General features: G+C 46.0%; 1 protein-coding gene across 5 annotated transcripts in view; it reads right to left on the bottom strand.

The window, feature by feature from the left end:
* SLC39A14 (solute carrier family 39 member 14) overlaps positions 1-22,275 on the bottom strand; it is a 138,790-nt gene that overhangs the window by 84,185 nt on the left and 32,330 nt on the right. The window contains exon 3 of one of the 5 annotated variants that reach the window (XM_069214028.1): positions 16,234-16,405. The exons of the other annotated variants lie outside the window; for them this stretch is intronic. The gene's annotated coding sequence lies outside the window, so the exon portion shown is untranslated. The remainder of the gene's footprint in view (positions 1-16,233; positions 16,406-22,275) is intronic. 5 annotated transcript variants of the gene reach the window in all.

Raw genomic sequence — 22,275 nt, 5'->3', positions numbered from 1 at the left:
GCAGCGCTGTAAGTGCAGCTCAATCTTAAGTCATATCTCCTACAGTTACAGTATGAGGTTTAAGATGCTGGTGTTTTTTAGGTCTTGCTTATCAGGCAGCACAAGATGTGTGGTTCTGAAAGAGCTATTCTGAATTTATAGGAGGCTTTGAGGCTGCACACTGCCGATCAGCGGTTGACCCAAGTGTCCCTCATTTGGTTGCGTCTTTATTTATTTAATTGCTTGCCTTCCCCTTCTTGTATTCTCATTTACACACACACACATCGCCTCATTACCATGCTTTTGATTAGACAACTTATATCCTTCCACATTTAGGGAACTACTCTTTCTTTTTCATTCCGTACTCCATGAGAGAGCATGTTGTATTTGCTAGTTCTCTCCCCTATGTACAGCTTTACCCTCCCCCTTTAATTACACTTTTCATACACCACACCATGTTGTCTGTAAAAGCACTTCAACAGGGATAGGTTTGCTGAGGCACCATTGGAAAGAAAAAATACTTTGAGTTGTTCTCCTTTCTGAATTCTAAATATTACATGACAGCACTAGCTTTGGCACAAAAATCTATTTTCTTGTGCTGGGTGAAGGTCTATCTACTGCACTTATTTGGGGAGGCGGCACCAAGCGATCGCCAGTTGCTATTAATTCAAGCATTCTATCCATCACTTTGTTTTCTAATTCCCTAAGTGCGCTGGGTATGGACAGACATGGGTCCTGTGCTCACTGTGCCACTGGAATCAAGCTATACCTGCTGATGAGCCCATAATAAGTGCAAAACCGGTCCTAGCCTGCTTGTGTCCCAGTTCAGGGAGCACCTGGCTTGGCAGTTCGGGCTGGACTGTTATGACAGGGTCCAGACCGATTTGCATATAGCTAGGTCCAAACTGAGGTGACCTGGTGGGCAAAATAACAATGGATTGGGATGCGCCCCGAGTAATTACCAGTGGCTGAGAATAATTCAAGCATTCCTTCTATCACTTTCTTTGATACTTTATTTCACTCCAAGACAAAGGAAATCTCAAAACGCTTATATCAATTACAGGGGACTCAAAAATTCAGTGACCATTTTCAGATGGCAAGGATCGGTGGCTTGGAAAAGCCCTACACTGGGTACTGGGTGTCAACAGAATATCATTTAAGATTCCTTGCTTCCCATCCTTCCCTAGCGGGCTGTATTTGGGAAAAGGCACGATTAGTTGAAAAGGAAGCTTCAAATATGAAGCTCATCTATCTAGCCATTAGTTTTCCAGTTCAAGGCCAGTCCGGTTCTAATCAAAGGTTTGCATAAAATCCAGAGTCCAAATAGCTTTCTGCAGCAGTCCTCTATATTTACACTAGCCAAGCAACTACTCCAAAGTATTCCAAACATATGGCTTGCTAAAAAAGGTAATACCTACAGAAGCCTTCCAAATACAGCTCCATCTGGTTGCACAAAAACACTTACTGCCTGCCGTCTCATATCTTGAAACCCAGACTTTTACAGGGTATGCATTCATTCTAGTGAAATAGGTAAACAGAACAGAATTACAGGTCAACCACCTGGCTCCGCACATCAAGAAAGTAAAAAGATTGGCGTGGGATCGTAAATATAGGCCAGGTGTAGTTGGTGCAATTAGTGTTATTTTGTTTTTACTCTAATTACACGAAATTACGCGATTACATCACATAGCATAACTACGTGCCGTTCACGGTGAAACTTGCCTGCAAACGCACAGGACCAACGAGAACGACACAGTACAAAATGTGTTTTTTTGTTTTTTTTTTCACTTTTTTAGCACTAAACATAGGGCGACCAGACATCCTGGATTAGCTGGACAGTCTCTGTTTTTCAAGGACTGTCCTGGCACCCCATCACTTTTTGCAACAATAAATTCAGGTCCTGGGATTTAGAGCGGGTGAAGCGAGTTTGCACGTTTATCACTGATGTGAAGGTTCCCGTTACCACTAGCACTCCCAATGCGTCAGAGACAGGGTTTACTTGTTTGAAGAGTCTCCTGCGGTACCGCCTGACCTCATTCATGCAGCGCAGCACGATTTAAAGAGGGCTGAGTAAAACCAACGAGGCCCGAAAACCAAACCTGACCTTGGACACACAAATAAACACAGCTGGGAGAGCCACTGACATAGAAATGGGACTATATATTTTCACTGCACTTACCAGTCCCAACATTTTCTCCTATTTCGTTCTAAGAATGTGATCACCTAATGAAACGCAATCATGTGCAGACGCGTTTCGTGCTAAAGTACGGCACCAAATGCCAGTTTTGCATTCTAGCATAATTTTGCTGAAATTTGCTTTTGTTCAATTAAGCGAAAATACGTGAATTTCACGCACCCTACCTAATTCCCTGCTTTGGGAGGTTACGATGAAGGAGCGGAGGTTTAAGGAGAGCAGAAAGCGCTTGTTTGTGTGAGACAGGCACACACACTGATTGTGCACGCCGAAGCACCTGCATTCCAACACTAACTCCTTTATGAATTAACACAGCGCTGGCTGTCGGTGGTAAGATCTGATGTCAAGGGACACAAATTAGGAGGCTTGAAAGGGAGGCTTGAAAGGGAAGCGAAGGCTGCGTTGCACACAAAAGTATGTTTAGTTTACAAAGACGCGCGTGGTCTAAATTGCACTGCAAGCTGCCCAAATAAAGAGCGTCTTTGTTCACAGCAACCAGCAGCGGGGGTGGGAGATTCTAATACACCGAAGGGAAAACGCTACTTTGCCAGTGGGCAGTGGTTTAATCCTATACTAAAGCCCACATTACTAAACAACTATTGACAAAGATACTAGGTTTGTCTTGTGTTCAGTCCTGACTAAAATATAAAGACTGCTGCAGTGAAGAAGAATACGAAACAAAAACTGCTTCTTTTGTGTATACAAATGCACGAGTTAAAAAAAAAAACATATATATATATATATATATATATATATATATATATATAGAGAGAGAGAGAGAGAGAGAGAGAGAGAGAGAGAGAGAGAGATACTTTATGAGCATTTGAGATGTAAAATATTTCCTCTTGCATTGCAAAGCAACTACTCCATAGGAGGAATAATAATACAACAACCAATAAATAAATACCATATGTTAACAGAGTGGGCTACAGTACTGCCCAGAGAAATAACTGTATATTTTAAAGAAAATATAACAAGTCACAGAGAGCTGCGATGACAAGTCAGGCCTAAACGCATCAATGTGAGAGCTCTGGAACAGAGATCTGAAACAGAGGAACATATGAGCACCCCCCCCCCCCCCCCAACCTGCATACAACAACTAGGGCTGTCCCCCCCCCGTCGAACATGTCCAACAAGAAACTGAAAAAACAGGAACAGCCTCATAGTATTGGATTCAAAGATTATTTGGTTATTGAAAGGGTAAGGAAGAGGAGGACCTTGTTGGTGCGGAAGTGCAGCTGTCATTCCCCTCTTTAAGGGAGACCAAGGCCACTAATGTATATGAGGCGGGTGGGAAGGAGCTAAGGGGGGGAGGGTGTCGGTTAAGGTGGTCAGCACATATGTTCCAGCTCCTCAAAACCCAGTTTTACAGCTCACTGTGCCCGTATGAGAGAGAATTACCTCGGAGGTACAAATCCAAGCCCTTTTGGCCAAGGGAACTAGCGAGGAGATCCGGGTCCAAACCCTGAATAACAGCAGAGACAAATGAGCAGTGGGCCGATTATAGCCAGCCATAATTTCAGGGTTTGTGTGGCGCAGACCATCTCATTCCGGTATCAGCATCAAACTTTACACTGGAGTGAGGGCGGAGGAGAACCCACTGCTAGAAATACTTACTGAAGCAGACCAGGAAATTGTACAGTACATTTTTAAAATCAATCATGCAGCTATACTCATGAAAGCCAAAGGGTTGAAACCGTCGAGTGGCAGAGATTCTATATTCTTAACTCATCTGCCATGATCAAATTGGGCACCAAGGTCTCACCTAGAAACAGAAAATTATCCGGATACAATGTTGTAGGCTGTATAAGTCTACAGCAGAGAAACGGGCATGTCCAAGGAGTGGAATGGAGGACAGTGGAAATTTATTGTTGGGACAGAAGTTCTTTCATTCCCCTTTTGAATATGATGTATGAAGGGGCCTTTCTCAGGTCCACAGGAATGTTATTGCAATCCTTGGATGCTGCCATGGAAAAAAACAACTGCAAAGTTGTTTGTTTTCTGAAATTTGGGAATTTCAAGTACTAGTTCTCCATTGCTTTAAGTTTTTTGCCTTTTAGGCTATGTTGTTTTAGCACAAAATAACATGGGGGCTTGTGGTGTACATCCTTATAGGTAATACACACTGACCTATGTACAACAGTGGATAAATGGTAGAATGACACACCCATGGCAAAAGAATATGAACAACAGATATGGATGGCAACACAGAAACCAGGGAAGGACGAGGCTAGATATACAGCCCAAGAGCACGGAGGACACCTTTTAAGAGCAGAGGCCCACTGACAAGGGGGCAAAAACGACCAAGACCCTTGGACACGTCCAAATAAAAAGCCAGACAGACAAGCCAAAGAAACAGAGTAGGAAACATGCCAGAGACTGTTCTGGGCCATAGTCAATACTGCACACAAGTACTAAGTGCTGGTAACAGGCTATGATGTGACAGTGAGCGTTTTTGTAAATTACTGTCTCCTGGGTATTTCTATGGTCATCTTTATTCTACTGCCTTGGCAATGCCAATCAGTACATACTTTCTTTGTATTATGGCAGTCAGTATCTAGGACGCTGTATGCCCCTGGCAAGGAGCTGATGAACATTAGATGATGGGTAGCTTGCTACACTAAAGTGTGTGCTTGGTAGCACGAATTCTGAATTTTAACGTTGCCTATATAGGAAGTGTTTTAGTGTTGCTCGTGATCAGAGCGATGAGCTTATATATGATCTCTTGCTGTCCTTAAGCATGTTCTGGTCAGTGGAGCAAACAGGGGCAAGGAACAGGACAAATTACCTTTAAATTATTGTTGTGTTTGACTGGAATGGTGTGGGTTGAGAGTGTGGCCTATGTGGTCAGTGTTTTTATGTTGTGCACAACAAGTAAAAAATTACGCTTCCCATGTTGCAGTGATTGTGTAGCTCCACTTACGCCTTGAGTAGAATATAGTGAGAGATAGTTGTGGATGTGGCCATGCCTACCATTCTTGCTGGTTGACCTGGATCAGATTCTTGGATGGATATGTTAGAGTTATCTGATATCCATACTTTCCTTGTATGGGCAACAATCTTTTCATTGGTTGGTCTAATCCTGAATCATCTGTTTCAAATAAGCGAGTGACACTAGGAGGTTTTATTGGCCACCGCTTTGCAGAGGTTCTGGTACTTCCTAAAGCACCCTTGTGCTAAGCTCGGGGAAAAGCATGAGAAGAGGAGCCGCTGGTCTTTCCAATGCAACAGAGAAACATGGAGGAGGATGTGTATATCAAGATAGCTTCACAACTGTACAAAAGTCCAAAGACATTTTATAAACCCTCTGCCGCACCTCAACCCCAGCACCCTTCCAGAGTTTTTGCTACAGAGCAAAAGATGAGTCTTCTTTTGTGTTCACCTGCACTATTTCGGCCTCAAGCAAGGGCTTGGATTGGGGTTGATGGAAGGATGATGTGATGTGTAAAAGTAGGTACAGGCCTGGGACACATTTGCAGGAAAGGAAGGATACGGAAGAGATGCAGAAAGACACGAGTTGAACCTACCAACTTCACAGACTGACTGCTCCATGTGTACAGCTGCCATCATCCTAGACGCCTGGCATTGGTCTGCCCATCACTGTTCTATGCACAATAGGGCAATAGCCAGGACTCAAGGCTGAAAGAACAGGAGTTTTGCCAGCGATCACTCGGTGAAGGCAGTATAGGGCACTGGAAGTCTGTTTTTCCAGGGGCACATGGTAAAGAGAAGAAAAGATGGGTAATACAGGAAAGATATCATAGCACTGCTGCCCCATTGGTCTTGTGAGGATTAAAACATTAATCACCGTAGCTGTATAATGACATTATTAACGACACACCTGCATGTCCTACTGGAAAATATTCTGCTGCAAGTTTATTCATCACGGAATTTGTGTTAGCCCACAAGCGATCTGAGTTTCCATGCATATTAATGAAGCAGAAGTTTTTAGGTCTTCCTGAGAATAGAGATTTTGCACTGCAACTGTCTAGTACATCAGTTGCAGCACAAAATTCTTGTTGGTTGACAAGGTAGTCAGTGTTAAAAAACAAAATGAAAAATAAAAACAAGCACCAGCTGCTTTGTACCCCATCCTTAGTCGTCTGTGTCCTAAGACTCTGGTACAAGCTTGTGCACAATGGCGGCTCACGAGTGCAAGGAATGATGAGCAGCAGTCTGTATGGTTTTCTATGCACCTCCTGTAAACTGCTAGGTCACCCCAGTTTACAAACCCACGGGAAAAGTGCCCCAACGCCTGGCAGGCCTAATATGCCAGCGAGCATTTCCCCGGTGGGCAGGAGTCATTAGACGCTGCCTTTGAGAGCCAGGGCCGCAGATGCCTCTGTTACTTTGCCCCAGAACCCCAGAGTTAAGTGCAGCATGCACAGGGGGGCTTCACGATGGAGAGAGGCAAAGAGGAGGAAGAGAGCGATGGAGAAAGAGAAAAGGCGGTAAGGGAGGAGAGAAAGAGACCGGATGGATGGAAAGAGTGCTGAGAGGGTTGGGGCGGGGCTGGTTTGAGCATTTTTGTCAGGGATGCTATTGGTTTCCTGTTTGGGCTGAGCGCCTAAGTGGCGGTCTGCGAGTGCAGAAACGAACGAGGGCGGACATGCTGAGGAGCGAAGGGCAAACATATCCCTTAGACCCAACAATGCAAAAGCCACCCGCCACACAGCCTTGGGCAAAGGGCCCAAACGGATTCCTTCAGCAATGCAGAACCCGAGTTCACAGGCAGCACAGCGTGCATCCGCAGGCCTGGCCTAACAATCTGTCAAATTATAGGGTTTAGATTAAACTCAGGGCGAAAGGTCTTTAACACGTTTTGCTTACAACAGGAAAGATGGGAGGGGCATCGCAAAGGACAGCTTTGCCAGAGTGTCACCCTCCCTGTAAATCCGGTTTTGGTGGGGTTACTCCGTTAAGTGAGATCAAAGAACAGGTATTACGTAGGAATGGTAGGAGTAGGACCTTAAATTTAGTAAGAGGCGGGGCTATGGAGGGACAGTTCCGCGCAGGCATTTGAAGGTCTGCTTTGTATTGTAATGGGATGCCCGTCTTAACTCGGAGCTTGTAAAGGTTTTACAAGCCGTTGCGATGCTCCCTTTGCATCGCGCCTTTTATCTGAAGTTGCTAAAAAACACAATTACTGGCGATATCTTTCGGCTTTCGCAATGTTTTTTTAAGCCACGTTGTATATCCGCGTGGCTGCTGTGCAGGCTTGTGTTAAGTAAATTGAAAAAAAAGGTTCTATGACGTGGACAAAGCTAGCCGCGTCACAATGCTTTTATTGTAATTTCAACCACGCTGCTGTGTAACATGGCTTAAAAAAAGGAAAAGCCAATAGAGATCGCATAGCCGAGATCTACTGGCTTTGCCAATGCTTGTTCCATAGCGCACTGGGGGGGCTTCTTTGTAGTGCGTGGGCTGGTGCAGCTTGGAACAATGCAGGGCCACTGGAACTATGCATTTCTACGGCTGCAGCGTTTTTCACACAATTATGGATTTTCCGTATCTGCAACATAATTTGTACAGTTTAACAAAAAGAGATCTTTCTAATTCATACTGGTCAATTTTTACTAAATATGCAGCAATATGTGTTGCTCGCAGCGGCCCCAACGGTTGACCGGTCGCATTTCAGTGGCCGATTGCTGTGTTTGTGTCTTAAAGTGGTAGTAAGGAGGTGAAACCTCTGCTGAAAGTATTAACGCGGGTGAAAATAACAATATAATAAAGAAATACCGTCACAAATGTGCGGCATTGCCCTTCATAATTTATATAAAACGTGATTCCTGGTGGTTAGTCAGTTGGCTTGGTAACATTAAGTGTAATTAAACTGTAGAGCCAGGGTAGCAAAGATTATGCCCTTACCTAGTGGTGCGGAGGGGTAATGGAGAGACGTGGCACATTGTTACGGCACTCAGTTTGCTAAATACTAAAGTGCTGATTAGTGCTTTGGCTGCATTGGTTGGTATATGTAGTGCACCTTACACAATGCTGTCTAACGGTAATGAAACAGTTCACGATGCCAGGCTGGAGATGGGGTGTAATAGTTGGAAAGAAAAAGAAGATCCCGGTGTAATTGACATAAAGGTGATAAGGGAACCTGAATGAGGAGATAATATCATTAAGAGAAGAGATGTGGAGTGAGAGTATAAGAGGGCCTAGGCCAGAGCCTTGTGGGGCATGGGGATTGTTAAGGTCTTTGACTCCCAGCTGTCTGGGAATGCATTAACAAACAGGTAAGAGGTGATCCATTTGTATGTTAGGTCATGCGGCCTAGTGCGTAGAGCAGAGTAGGGTAGACAACAGTGCTGAAGGCCGGGCACAGGTCTAAGAGTACGAGGATGGAAAAACGTTGATTGTAATGGACAGCAGTGATAAAACGTGGAGTAAAGTGTATTAAAGTATGGTTTCCATAGAGTCTAGTGCATAGAAACAAGTCTGGATGGGGTAAGAAGCTTACTGATTGAAAGAAAGCGTAAGCAGATTGAATACCAGACCACTCAGCAACTAAGAGATAAAGGGAATTAGAGATACTGGTCAAAGAGTGGACCAGTATTAGATTTCTCCGGAAGAGGTGGTACCACTGTAGATTTGAGGTGAGTTGAACATACGCCAAATGTGAATCAATAGTTGCTAAGATGTTAAACAGAGGATAATGCTGGGTGTGGTTTCAAGAGGGCTGGTGGTCTGAGGACTGAAGTGTTCCTATGGATCTCAGGACGGGTTAGAAGCTTATATGGTAGGAAAGATTTCAATTATGGACGTAGCCAAAACAAATGTGAGACTATAGTTTATAAAGGGTTCCGTATAGGAGGTGGCGGTGGAGCAGTCAGTAGTGTAGTGTAGTGTGGGTGTTCTGTATTTTACTGATGTTTGAAAAGTATGTGAGAAAGTCATTAGCTGTTAACGGTGGGTCGTTGATGAGTGAGGAGAGTACTTTGTTGGTCATGCATGTCAGATGCTGCAGAAGACAGAAGGGAAGTGATAAGGTTTTGAAAGTATGACAATTTATCTTTATAGCGGCGGAGAGTGCACACAAGGCTTGAATTAAGGTGGTTTTGTGCTTACGCCGTTTATGTAAAAATGCTCTAATTTTGTTTTTGAGATTATAAATTCCACTTTACATCCAGGGTTGAGGTTGAATAAGTAGTAGGAGTATAAATGCGTAATGGATAATCTGCGTTAGAGAGTTATTTAGCTATAGTACTGAATAATCAAATACGTTGGAGTAGGGCAAGGTCATTGTAAATGTGGCGCAAAAATTCTGGTGGAGAATATATGGGAGCGTTTCCACTTTGAAAATGGATTATCAGCCAGATTTGTTTCACTTTAGATCATTTTGTTTTTCTTTAGGAGTCACACAAGCCCCAATGAACAATGTTTGTCTATGCCTAATTGATCATTTCAAGGCGGTGAAGGGTCTCTTGCTGCAGAAATCTGCGGTGATCTGAAGTCACCAGTTTAAACCCGGACAAGGAACACTAAAGGCTTCCATCCTTCTGATGTCGGTCATCAGAATATCCTTAAAGTGGGTAGCATTAGCATGTTATTTACAGCGTTTCAAATGTCAATTAGCAGTGTATGTAGTGACATGAGTGATTTTTCCTCTATGAAATCTGGCCCTAGGTCATGCCAAGGACGGAGTCCGCGAGGTCAGCATCAGGCACAACAGAGGGCGGCACTCGTCTGTCGATCACAACCGGAGTTTCGGGGACAGGTTTGACTTCCGAAACAGAAACCGGAACCACACCTACAATCGCAGAGACTACAGCGAGAGCTGCAATTCAAACGTTTCTCTTTTCAGGAACGTACTTTCACACCAACAAAACGCCAAACCTGTAAAGTGAGATGTGAAGTTTCTGCCAGTGCGAACAAGAGCACAAAGACAAGCCTCTGTTGCTTATTAAGTAGTATTGTTTTACCTACTCCGTCAACAGCAAGAAACAACACGTCAACCACTGAATGTACTACAAATAACCCCTTTTATACAACTAAAACAAGTCTTATATAGCACACTGCCAGCTATCACGAGATCTTCAACACCACTTTTCTACACAAATGCCACATGAAATCGGACGGGTCAAATATCTCACATAATATCCTACAACCCTCCTGGTTTCATAAAGTAATTGAAAACCTACAAGGTTAAAACATCACTTAAAGAGGAAATAGATAAAAATGCCAGACTAATCATTAAAGCCTACATTCTCCAATACTCCTTTCCATGTCTGAGGTTTCTGAAAGTTTATCTACTGTGACTGAGCTGTACCTTGTGGCTATGTGCAATGTGCTCCATTGCCACTTGGTTAAGCCAGGCTATCACTGTATCTAACAACACTCACTACCAACAAGACACCATACATACGTCCAATAAATATTAACAGAACTACAAATCCAAGGAAATGCAAAAACAAACCTGGACTGGAAAGGCATCTCACGCATGGAGCTGGGAAACTTGAGGACTCTGAAAAAGCCTTCCAGCCTCAGCCCAGACCAATATCATTCAAACTGGTCAGTGGAAAAGATACTTTCCTCCCCTCTACTAAGCGCCTTAAGCCAGATCTAAAGCTGCCGTCAGCACTAGATAAGCAAATAACACAACATAACCAAGAAGAGGACCAGAACACAACTGTTGGAAATTGGGTTTCTAGTGGCAGAGGTATGCACCCTGTCCAAGTAGGGACCAAACTCCCAGTTAGGGCAAGTCAGTAACACAAGATAAATTAGCCTGTGCTCACCCTCTGGTAGCTTGGTGCAGAGCAGGCAGGCAGGCCCAACTTAATGAGCAAATGTAATAGATAAAAGGGGTGGTGCCGGGACTTCTTGGCACGGGTGTATGATGTCCTGATGGACTACGGTTCTGTCCTGGTTGCACTCCTCTCGGGGAGCGGTAAGGGGCTAGAAGGGGGACAGCCGCTGGGTTTTAATGACAGCAGCGATCGGTGAATGTGAGCAGGGCCACTCCGAGCGGTTGCCAGATATAAGCGGCAAAGGTTGACAAAGCTGTTCGGGTCGAGTCTGAAAGTAGCAAGAGGCAAAGACTGACAAAAGCCACTCAGGTTGAAATTGAAAGCGGGCAGCAAGGGAAAGCACGGCTGCTCCAGGCCGGTCTAAGATGCGAGCAGTGAATTTTAGCAAAAGCTGCTCTTGTTGAAACTGAAGGCGAGCGGCAAAGGAATGCGGGGGCTTCCGGGCAGGTCAGAGATGCGAAAGGCAAAGTTTGGCAAAAGCTGCTTGGGTTGAAATTGAAGGCAGGCGGCAAAGGAAATCAGGGCCACTCCAGGCAGGTCACAGATGAGAGTGGGGAAGTTTGACAAAGCCGCTCGAGTTGAAATTGAAGGCGAGTGGCAAAGGAAAGCAGAAGCCGCTTGGAGTCACTATGGATTTGGAGGCCAAGTCTTGGGCTATCAGGTAGAGATCAGCAGACTGCAGGCCGGCACAGCAAAGCAGGGCAGCAGTTCCTGAGAGTAGTCACTCCTGGTATAGTGGCAATCCTGGCACACAGCAGCCTTCACTCCAGCAGAATTTTCTTGAGTCCAGAAGTGTACTGATTTTCTGAGGTCAGGGACCCAGTACTAATACTAGAAAGAGCCTTTGATGTGGGGGTGACTACCAAGAGTTCTTGTGAAAAGCACTGGTCCCCCTTTCAGGTCAGCCACGGCTCCAGACTATCAGTGGAAGGTAATCAGGCCCTTTGTATGGACTCAGGACACTATCCTTTGAAGTATAAGTTGGAGCCCTTCCTAACCTCCTCCCCAGGATGATCCATCAGTATGCAGATGCAGTTGAGTAACCTGTGTTGTGGGTGTATGAAGGGAATGCACAAGTGTAGCTGTCACCTAGTCCAAACCAGACGTGTACTGGAGATAGGCCCTGGGCACACAGGGCAGTGACTGTAGAGAAATGTGGCATTTCTAAAATAGTAATAATAAATCTGACTTGACCAGTAAAGAGTTTTTTTTAATTACCATTCCAGTGGTACTAAATATGATTCAGCTACTCCTAGGAGATCAGGGATTACAGCTTAAAGGTATTATAAGGAATTCCAAATGCTGGCATGAGAGGGGCATGCCTCACAGTAATGAAAACGACTTTGGGGACTTTTTCAGTACCAGGACATGAGAACTTAAAAGTAAATGTCGTGCCATTTGCTTACATGGCACCCTGCCCTTTGGGCTACCTAGGGCCTACCTTAGAGGTGACGCATATGTAAGAAAAGAGGAGTTCTGGGCTTGGCAAGAGGCTTTACGTGCCAAGTCAGGATGGCAGACTGCACACACAGGCCCTGCAGTGGCAGGCCTGAGACATGTTTACAGGGCTACTCAAAAGGGTGGCACAATCAGTGCTTCAGGCCCACTAGTAGCATTTAATTTACAGGCCCTGGGTATTCGGTATACCACTCTACAAAAGAGGTAAAATAATATGCCAATTGTGGATACACCAATGTTACCATGCTTTAGGGGAGATGCACATGCACTTTAGCACTGATCAGCAGTGGTAAAGTGCTCAGAGCCCTAAGGCCAACAATAAAATTGAGCAACAAAACAGGAGGTAATGCAAAAAGTCTGAGGTAAGACCACCCTAAGGATACCAGGTCTAACAACAACAACTGTAGCATCATAAACTGAATCAGGTTTGTGGTCTGCAATGTTAAAAAGGAACCCTTTGGCAAGTCAGTGGAGTACTGAAAGCTCAAAGAGGCTGCACAAATGTTAGAAAATGCACTATATAAACACCAATAACAACACTTCCATAATGCACTAAGGAGATCAGAGGCTGGACATGGCAGTAAACCACTAAATTCAATGAATAAGGATCTCCCAAATATCCCAACACGTCACAGAATGATCAGGACATTCTCCCAGTTACTCCATTCTGGCATGGTCTTGTGAACAAAGGGTAAGCACAGCGTGGCAGCCCCTCACTCTTGCTTCTGTGGGGGACAAATTATTGTACAGAGTAGTTCCTGCTGGCACCACCAGATTTATTAGACCTACATACTCAGAACCGCTACTTAGTTCATATCACCTGGACCCAGCCAGCAAAATAGTTAAGAACTTGTTGCAACTTCCTTTGTGTAACCAGCAGGTTCAACCCATGGTGTGTCCACTAAACCCTTCACCCGTCCGAGATCACCAAAAAGGGGTACCGCAACTGAAGACATTCAAAGGGAAGACAGTGAGGGACTCAAGAAGTATAGTCAGGGAGTTAGCGACTCAACTGGCAGGGTTTTATGATTCCCGACTGATAGCACCTGAGGAGGGTATACAAAGTTTTTTGCTGATTGCCCTATGGTGACACTGTCCCCCCTCCTCCAACAGTGTGCTGAGTTAGAAGAGGGCATAACAGAGGAAGAACTGACCTTGGCAATTGGCCAACTAAGACTGGGGAACTTCCCACAGACATGTGCTTGGCTACAATGATCTTGATCTCCAAGTCAGATAAACCCAGAGCCCGAAGCAAATCTTATTGTCTTATCGATATTGTTAGCAAATAGACTCAAAACGTTTATGACAACTCTGGTGCACTTAGATCAGAGTGAATTCATCCCAGGTCGCTCAACGGCATTACATCTAAGACAGTGCCAAAATAACTTAACACTGGTGAAGGCCTCCACTAAGGAAGGGCGATAGTCTCCCTAGACGCAAATAAAGCCTTTGACTCTGCAGAATGGACATACTTGTTTGGGGTCTTAGAAAAAATGGGCATTGGTCCTAAATTCAGTAGATGGGTCAGACTGCGATATGACAAGTTTGAAAGTGAGAGCTAACGGATATACCCCTGAAGAATTTTGAGCTGCACAGAGATAAAAGGCAAGGCTGCCCCCTGTAGCCAATGTTATTTGCATTAGCAATTGAGGGGTTAGCAAACTGGATATGAGTGGATGCGCAGATCAGGGTTGGCCAACTAACATGGATAGTGAGGAGCATATTTCTCTATACGCAGTTGACGTCCTACTAGATCTAACAAAGGTACCTTCATCGATCCAACATCTGAAAGATATTTTTCATGTGCTTGGAGAGGTCTCGGGATTTGCTGTAAACTGAGATAAATCCTTGTTGTTCCCCTTAGATACCTGGGAAAAGAACCAAAACATTGACACTGCCTCTTAGTGTAAAACTAGAGAAATTCAAATACTTGGGGATCTGGATCACTAAACCGCCAACCCAATACTATGACGCTAACCTGTCCCCCCTGTGGCGACCCTTTGAGAAAGAAGTCAAACATTGGCGGGCACTACTGATCTCCCTTATGGGAGAGCGGTAATGTTTAAGATTATAGCCCTCCCCTGCTTCCTTTACATCCTACAAAACTCACCATACAGAATCCCGGATGCCTTTTTTTTTTTTACTGGAGTTGAGGCACTAGTGCGCACCCTAATATGGTCGGGTGGGCAGCCGCGGGTGGCTCTAGGTACGCTGCGGGGATCTAAATATGATGAGATAGCGTACCCAATTATTCTTAAATATTACGAGGCTGCAAAAGTCTGTGTAGTTAACCATTGGGCGTTCGTATCTTGGGAGGATCTGGTATTTCAAACCGATAGAGAAGCTTTAGGTGGTAAGAGCTACCTACACTGGCTATATGGTGGGAGATTGGGCCTAACATTATGCCCGGCAATGGAGATAGGTATCTGGACTTGGAGGAAACTAAAGAGAGAAATGGGGTGGACTAATCGTCTAACGCCGAGAACACCCTTGCGGGAGGGAACAAAGACTTCCTTAGGTGACTGCCCTGCAGAGGTTCCAAGGCAGGGACGACATGGGGCTATCTAGTCTGGCAGAGGTGTGGAATGCTACAAGGTGGTACCTTTTGCTTACCTACAGAAGGCATACCAAATGTCCAACACACACGAAGAAAGATGCCCCACTGGAGCTGAGACTATTAGATGGCGCTGTGACAGAGAAATGGATATCACTAACATATGGTACACTGATGAGGAACACGCAAAACCCCTTTGGGTGATTTGTATGAGAAATGGAAGAGGGACAGTGGGGACTTTGAGTAGGCTGACTGGAGGAGGGCACTTATGTTCCCAGCCGAGGTGGTCATACCCGCATCATTCAGGCTAATTCAGCTTAAAATATTCCATTGCATTAATTATACCCATAAACTACTCCACAGGTTGGAAAGGCAGCTAATGCTGAATGCCTACGAGGGTGCGTAAGGGAAGGTACATTCTACCACACGCTTTGGAGCTGCCCCAAGATTGGAGGAAGGTGAGACCGACGCTAGAGGGCCCTACTGGAGTTGCTCTGGAGCTACATACGGAGATGGCCTTACTCGGAATTTGGGGGCAAACAGATCAGACAAGATACCACAAACTATTAATTAACCTTGGCTGAATGGTCGCTAAATGGGACACTGCTAGGAAATGGGGAGCGGAAACCCCCTGGAAAACTAAGAATGGTGGGAAGGCATGGGCCAATGTCAAATACTGGAGAAGAAATTTATCGAGGTAAAGGTTGTGAACAGAAATAAGTGAAAATATGGGGTGGATGGGAGGCCAAGCTGGCGTAATAAGGACGCTCACATTGTGGACATAGACCTAAAGGGAGCCATACACCTAGGGGGAAGTGGACTCTCAGAGAATCCATTGTCCCTTGGGCTCGTCTCAATGGAGATGTACAAGGCTCCTAATACGTTGGAACCCAAATTATATAGACAATGGAAGAGAAGGTACCATTGGGGGAGGGGAGAGAGGAGATGTATTACAAATTTGGTTATGGTGCCTACAATATAGCATACACTGTAAAAAAATAAAATATTTATACAAAAAAAAAGGAGTACCGTGCGGCGAGGTAGTAATAATAACATGTTATTCACACAAAAAACTGCAAAACTTGCAACAGTACCTGCAATACATATATGAAAAAACGAATTCTAAGGGTGAGAATAAACACCTAAGCTTACTGTGGAGGGACCTTCTGAAGAGTAACGGCTCATGGTGTCGTTTGTCTAGTTGGAGAGGTATATAAGCCTTGCATGGAGTGAAATAGAACCATTTAACTGTGTGCACAAGTGCTGTTGTTTTGCAAGAACATCACTCATCTCACCTGCAGCTTTATGCACAGGGACAAAAAGCAGTCAGTGTATGACTTCAAACATCCAGCACCCAAAGGCGGCAGCACCTTCTCACTGTAGGATGTGCACAGGTGGGGGCCGCAGCGAGACCGGTCATATCTCAAACTACTCAGACATTATACACCCACACATCCCTGACTGATTCTGCAACGACACAATAGAAGATGCTGTTATTGCGATAGAGAATAAAACATTCTCCGGCCGTATTTATTAGATCTCATAAACACAACAATTGTTTTCTTTCTCGGGTTAAGTTACAATATGTACAGAATAGCATTGTAATTATCACATGTACATAACTAATAAATGAAGTTCCTAGCAAATATTCAATACTAATATATAAACAATTTCCCAAAACATGAGGAGTCATGGTTGACCACTCCCCAGGCCCCTTGTGCCATCGACTGACTTGGACCCGGGATGAAGCCCTGCTGGTCCCTCAATAAGCTAACCTTTACAAGGCAAACTCACTTGTACCCCTCAAGACAGAGGGAGCTTGGGCCAGCATGACAGCTGGTCCCCCAAACAACCATGCCAGAGCACCCAATACATGGGACTCCCCTTGGCACCAATTGGGAGATGGGCCTTGTCAACCGGACATACCTCGTCCCCTGGCGCAGCCCATCATCCCCCAGTATCCCCACGGCCATGTAATGGAGTACCCTGGCCAGCTATAGACAATCGTGGTAGCGGACGTCCTCAGCCTTTCAATAAAGACCGCAGTACCCCTGCTCCGGCTTCAGTTAAAAGCTTAAAAGACTATTCCATCCTGAATTCACCTGCACTTATATCCTTGATGCCAAGGTTGTGTACCTGTTTTTGTGGCCAAACATGACTTCTCCTCCGCTGACTCCTTCTCCCTCCTCTGCTAGAACTGATAATTAACAACGGCACCTCCTCCAGTGGACTTAATACAGGGATGGGTGGGTGGGAAAAGAAGAAATCCGGTCTGTAAAAGGGGCATGGGGCGCGTCCGGAGTCACAAAGGGAAGCCAGCAGTGAAAAAGGGACGATCAGGTAGCCTTGCTCATTATTTAACTGGTGTGGCTGCCCCTGATGCCTGCCCAGGCGCCCCTGCCAATCAACTAGCATCCAATGGCTGTTGACCCTGGGTGACTGCCCAAATTCAAAACTAGGGTCACTGTTAGGTCACCACCCCTGACCGGTCTGATCCGGCCAGCACCTGTCTCAAGGGCCCACGAGCTCCCGCCTTGTCCCCTTGTCCAGGATGCTCCCACTACCAAATTTAGGGAAAAGAGAGCCATACACTCTTAGCAGACACAGGAAGGCACATTTGAACTGTTAAGGGTGAAATCTTATGCTGGGGCTGTAACCTACCTCAAACCATCCAGCACCTCAAATTGAAAACATGGTAAAATGAAACGTCCAGTGTGCGGTTTAGTACTGTTTTAATCACATGCTCACTACAAACTCTTCCTGATGGAATGGGTCTGTCAGATGCTTGCGAATGTGCAAAAGAAGCCCTAGATAATTAGAGCGCAACAAATCATTGAAATACTACTAAAAGCACTGGGATTATCGATGCATAAATTGAAAGGTTCCATCAAATACTAGAACACACCACAAAAAAGTTGGCAAATGAGATAAGTGGGCACTGCATTTGTACCACCACAGACCACAAAATACCTGCTTTCCCAATTGAAGCTAGCCTGCTACAACCCCCAGTAGTGTGGACACACGCTCTTTCCTGGAGAACTAAGAATGCAAATATTTGAGAACGTGCCGACAAGAATGTGAACAAACAGCGCGATGAAAGGGTAAAGAAATGTGACCTTGTCGGAAACCACAAAGGCAGTAGGGGCATCGAACAAGCAGAAGGTACTCAAGCAGGTTGCAAAGATTTGTCAGGGGCAGATTGAAATAAATATCTTGTAACTATGCGTTATTTGCATCCCGGGTTTTAAAGGATGAAATACTCACACAGAGCTAAAATGATTTAATTTAGGGATCAGCTCACAACCAACAAATTGTAAGGGACGCACATTAGTGTAGGACGCAGCCGTAACACCTACATAGAGAGACTGGCAGCAAAAAGCAAGATAGATTTGAAGTTTATCACCACCTTATTACCATCACCAGTATTCTGTGAGTTAGCTTTGTAATCGTCATTTGTGTTTACTTTTTGTACATAAAATGTCAACACAATTGTGCATGGCTAAATTATATCTGCAGCTAGCTAGCATGGGTAAATTATAATGTATGCATTAATAAGGTTAACACACTGAAAGCAGACAAAATATAATATTCTATCAATTACTGCAAAGAAATCTGATAACTAGTGAGGGTTTATAAGGTTCATTGAGTCATGGCACTTGTCATTCTGAACACTCCTTACTTTTTTGTGCAGTGTTGCCTTGCTCAGGTAATATTGCATTTAGAATATAGAGTTAAACATCAGCTGCATCACTGTTAGAAATGGGGTTTTTGGTTGGCAGATAGGTTGCCCTCTGTCCAAGCAAGAACCCTCACTCTAGTCAGGGTAAGTCACACACAATCCAAAATCAGCCTGTGCTCACCCTCCGGTAGCTTGGCACGAGCAGTCAGGCTTAACTTAGAAGGCAATGTGTAAAGCATTTGTGCAATAAATCATACAACACCATAGTATAACACCACAAAAATACACCACACAGTGTTTAGAAAAATATAGAATATTTATCTGGATAATTGTAGGTCAAAACGATCAAAGTTGCAATACGAATTTGTAAAGATATCACTGAAAAGTGATATTAAGAGTCTTTAAGTCTTTAAAAAGCAATAAAGTGTCTTTCAAGCACAGAGTACCTGGTTTCTGGTGGGAAATCTCCTCAGAGGGCCACAGGAGAAGAGATGCGTGGAAAAAGGGGTGTGTGCGTCGTTTTCCGCTCAGCACACACAGACTTGCGTCGTTCTTTTCCACGCGGGGAAGTCGGGCGTCGTTTTCCGGCGCGCAGACAGTCTCTTTTTGTGGATCGCGAGGATTACCAGATGTCCCGGGTCTGTGCGTGGATTCTCCTGCTTATTTTCCGGCTGCGCGTCGTTCTGCGGGGCTGCGCGTCGAAGTTTCGATCTCACGGTAGGCGTCGCGTCGATTTCTCCTTGGAAGTCGGGCGGCGTTGTCCTTGCGAGGCCGTGCGTCGAAATTTTGGTCTCACGGCAGGCGTCGCGTCGATTTCTCCTTGGAAGTCGGGCGGCGTTGTCCTTGCGAGGCCGTGCGTCAAAGTTTCGCACTCACAGTAGGCGTCGCGTCGATTTCTCCTTGGAAGTCGGGCGGCTTTGTCCTTGCGAGGTTGTGCGTCGAAGTCTCGATCGTCCCGAGGGCGTCGCGTTGATCAGCGTCGGTGTGCGGCGTGTTTCTCGCCGCGAAACAAGCTGTGCGTCGAAATTTTCGGCGCACGGAGCGTCCACGTGAAAGGAAGAAGTCTTTTTGGTCCTGAGACTTCAAGGAACAGGAGGCAAGCTCTATCCAAGCCCTTGGAGAGCACTTTCACAGCCAGACAAGAGTTCAGCAAGGCAGCAGGGCAACAGCAAGACAGCAGTCCTTTGGAGAAAGCAGACAGGTGAGTCCTTTGAGCAGCCAGGCAGTTCTTCTTGGCAGGATGTAGTTTCTGGTTCAGGTTTCTTCTCCAGCAAGTGTCTGATGAGGTAGGGCAGAGGCCCTGTTTTATACTAAGTTGTGCCTTTGAAGTGGGGGTGATTTCAAAGAGTCTCTAAGAAATGCACCAAGTTCCCTTTCAGCTCAATCCTGTCTGCCAGAGTCCCAGTAGGGGGTGTGGCAGTCCTTTGTGTGAGGGCAGGCCCTCCACCCTCCCAGCCCAGGAAGACCCATTCAAAATGCAGATGTATGCAAGTGAGGCTGAGTACCCTGTGTTTGGGGTGTGTCTGAGTGAATGCACAAGGAGCGGTCAACTAAACCTAGCCAGACGTGGATTGAAGGGCACAACAAGTTTTTAGTGCAAAGAAATGCTCACTTTCTAAAAGTGGCATTTCTAGAATAGTAATATTAAATCCGACTTCACCAGTCAGCAGGATTTTATATTACCATTCTGGCCATACTAAATATGACCTTCCTGCTCCTTTCAGATCAGCAGCTGCCACTTCAACAGTGTATGAGGGCAGCCCCAATGTTAGCCTATGAAGGGAGCAGGCCTCACAGTAGTGTAAAAACGAATTTAGGAGTTTTACACTACCAGGACATATAACTACACAGGTACATGTCCTGCCTTTTACCTACACAGCACCCTGCTCTAGGGGTTACCTAGGGCACACCTTAGGGATGACTTATATGTAGAAAAAGGGGAGTTCTAGGCTTGGCAAGTACTTTTAAATGCCAAGTCGAAGTGGCAGTGAAACTGCACACACAGGCCTTGCAATGGCAGGCCTGAGACAAGGTTAAGGGGCTACTGAGGTGGGTGGCACAACCAGTGCTGCAGGCCCACTAGTAGCATTTAATCTACATGCCCTAGGCACATGTAGTGCACTCTACTAGGGACTTACAGGTAAATTAAATAGTCAATCATGGATAAACCAATCAATAGTACAATTTACACAGAGAGCATATGCACTTTAGCACTGGTTAGCAGTGGTAAAGTGCTCAGAGGTCAAAAGCCAACAACAACAGGTCAGAAAAAAATAGGAGGAAGGAGGCAAAAAGTTTGGGGATGTCCCTGTCAAAAAGCCAGGTCCAACATGACCCCCCACCAGCCTAAAGCCAGGGGAGAACAATCACTATCCTGATGTACTTCCCTGTTTGAGGCGACAGAACAAGGACCCAGGCCCACAACAGCAGGGGCATGCTCCAGTTCTTCGCCTTCCTGACTCCAATTGGATCCCTCTGTCCATACTCTCAGGGCCCACTAAGCCCATCCATGGGGAACCTTTCTCCTTTCCTGCGGATCCCATCTGTGCAGCACCTAACCTTACATTGCTCACAGATGTATCCCAGGAGCAGGATAGTACCACCAGGACCAACACAGTGGTGTTGCCCATTCTATCCCCGGGGTGGGACACTTGTCCCCTCCCCAGGGATAACTCTGTCCACCCGGACAGCAAGCCACAGTGATTACTGACAGCTGCCAGGGATGAGAGCCAGGCCCCAGGCCTCTCAAAGCTCTCCAACCACTGTGGCTGTGGAGAGTGGGGGGCGGTAGCCCCAGGTGCTGGGCACCCTTTAACCACTCTCCCTTCCACCAGGTCAGGGATGACAGCCTGAACCTGGTCCTCCCCTCGGGGGCTTTGTACCCTCCCTCCTGGAGCGGTACCCCCAGAGTCCAACATGGCCAGGGGGCTTACAGAAGTCGCCCTGTACCATTCCTCCACCAGTGCAGGGCTGTTAACCTGCCACTGGCCCTCCAACCTGGGGTCTGTACCTTCAGGTTGGACTAGGGCCCGGGGTGAGGCTTCCCTCCCCCTGCCCTCCCTTCTGGGGTCCAGCACCCTCCAACTAGGAGTGGCCTCCTCAGAAGACCACTTGGTAGGGGCACTGTTATCAGTAGCCCCTCCCTCCAGGTCCGGGGGGACACCCTGAACCTGGTCTTCCAGCCCAGGGTCTGTACCCTCAGACTGGATCACCGCCTGGCAAACCAGGACTTCCTGGGAGGCACACCTACCCCCCACCAGGTCAGAGTTTAACCTCTGCACCTGCCCATTCAACTCAGAGTCACCACCCTGAAGTTGAACAATTGCCTGGCACGCCAGGACTTCCTGGAGGGCACACTGACCCTCCACCAGGTCAGAGTTTAACCTCTGCACCTGACCATTCAACTCAGAGTCACCACCCTGAAGTTGAACAATTGCCTGGCGCACCAGGACTTTCTGGGAGGCACACCTACCTCCCACCAGGTCAGAGTTTAACCTCTGAGCCTGGTTCCCCAACCCAGGGTCACCACCCTGAGGTTGGGCAATTGCCTGGCACGCCAGGACTTTCTGGGGGGCACACCTACCCCCCACCAGGTCAGAGTTAAACCTCTGAACCTGGTCATCCAACCCAGAGTCAACACCCTGAGGTTGGACAATTG

Source organism: Pleurodeles waltl, chromosome 11, assembly GCF_031143425.1.
Source record: "Pleurodeles waltl isolate 20211129_DDA chromosome 11, aPleWal1.hap1.20221129, whole genome shotgun sequence".
In the NCBI taxonomy this organism is placed as follows: domain Eukaryota; kingdom Metazoa; phylum Chordata; class Amphibia; order Caudata; family Salamandridae; genus Pleurodeles; species Pleurodeles waltl.
This window is presented reverse-complemented; position numbering and strand designations above follow the sequence as displayed.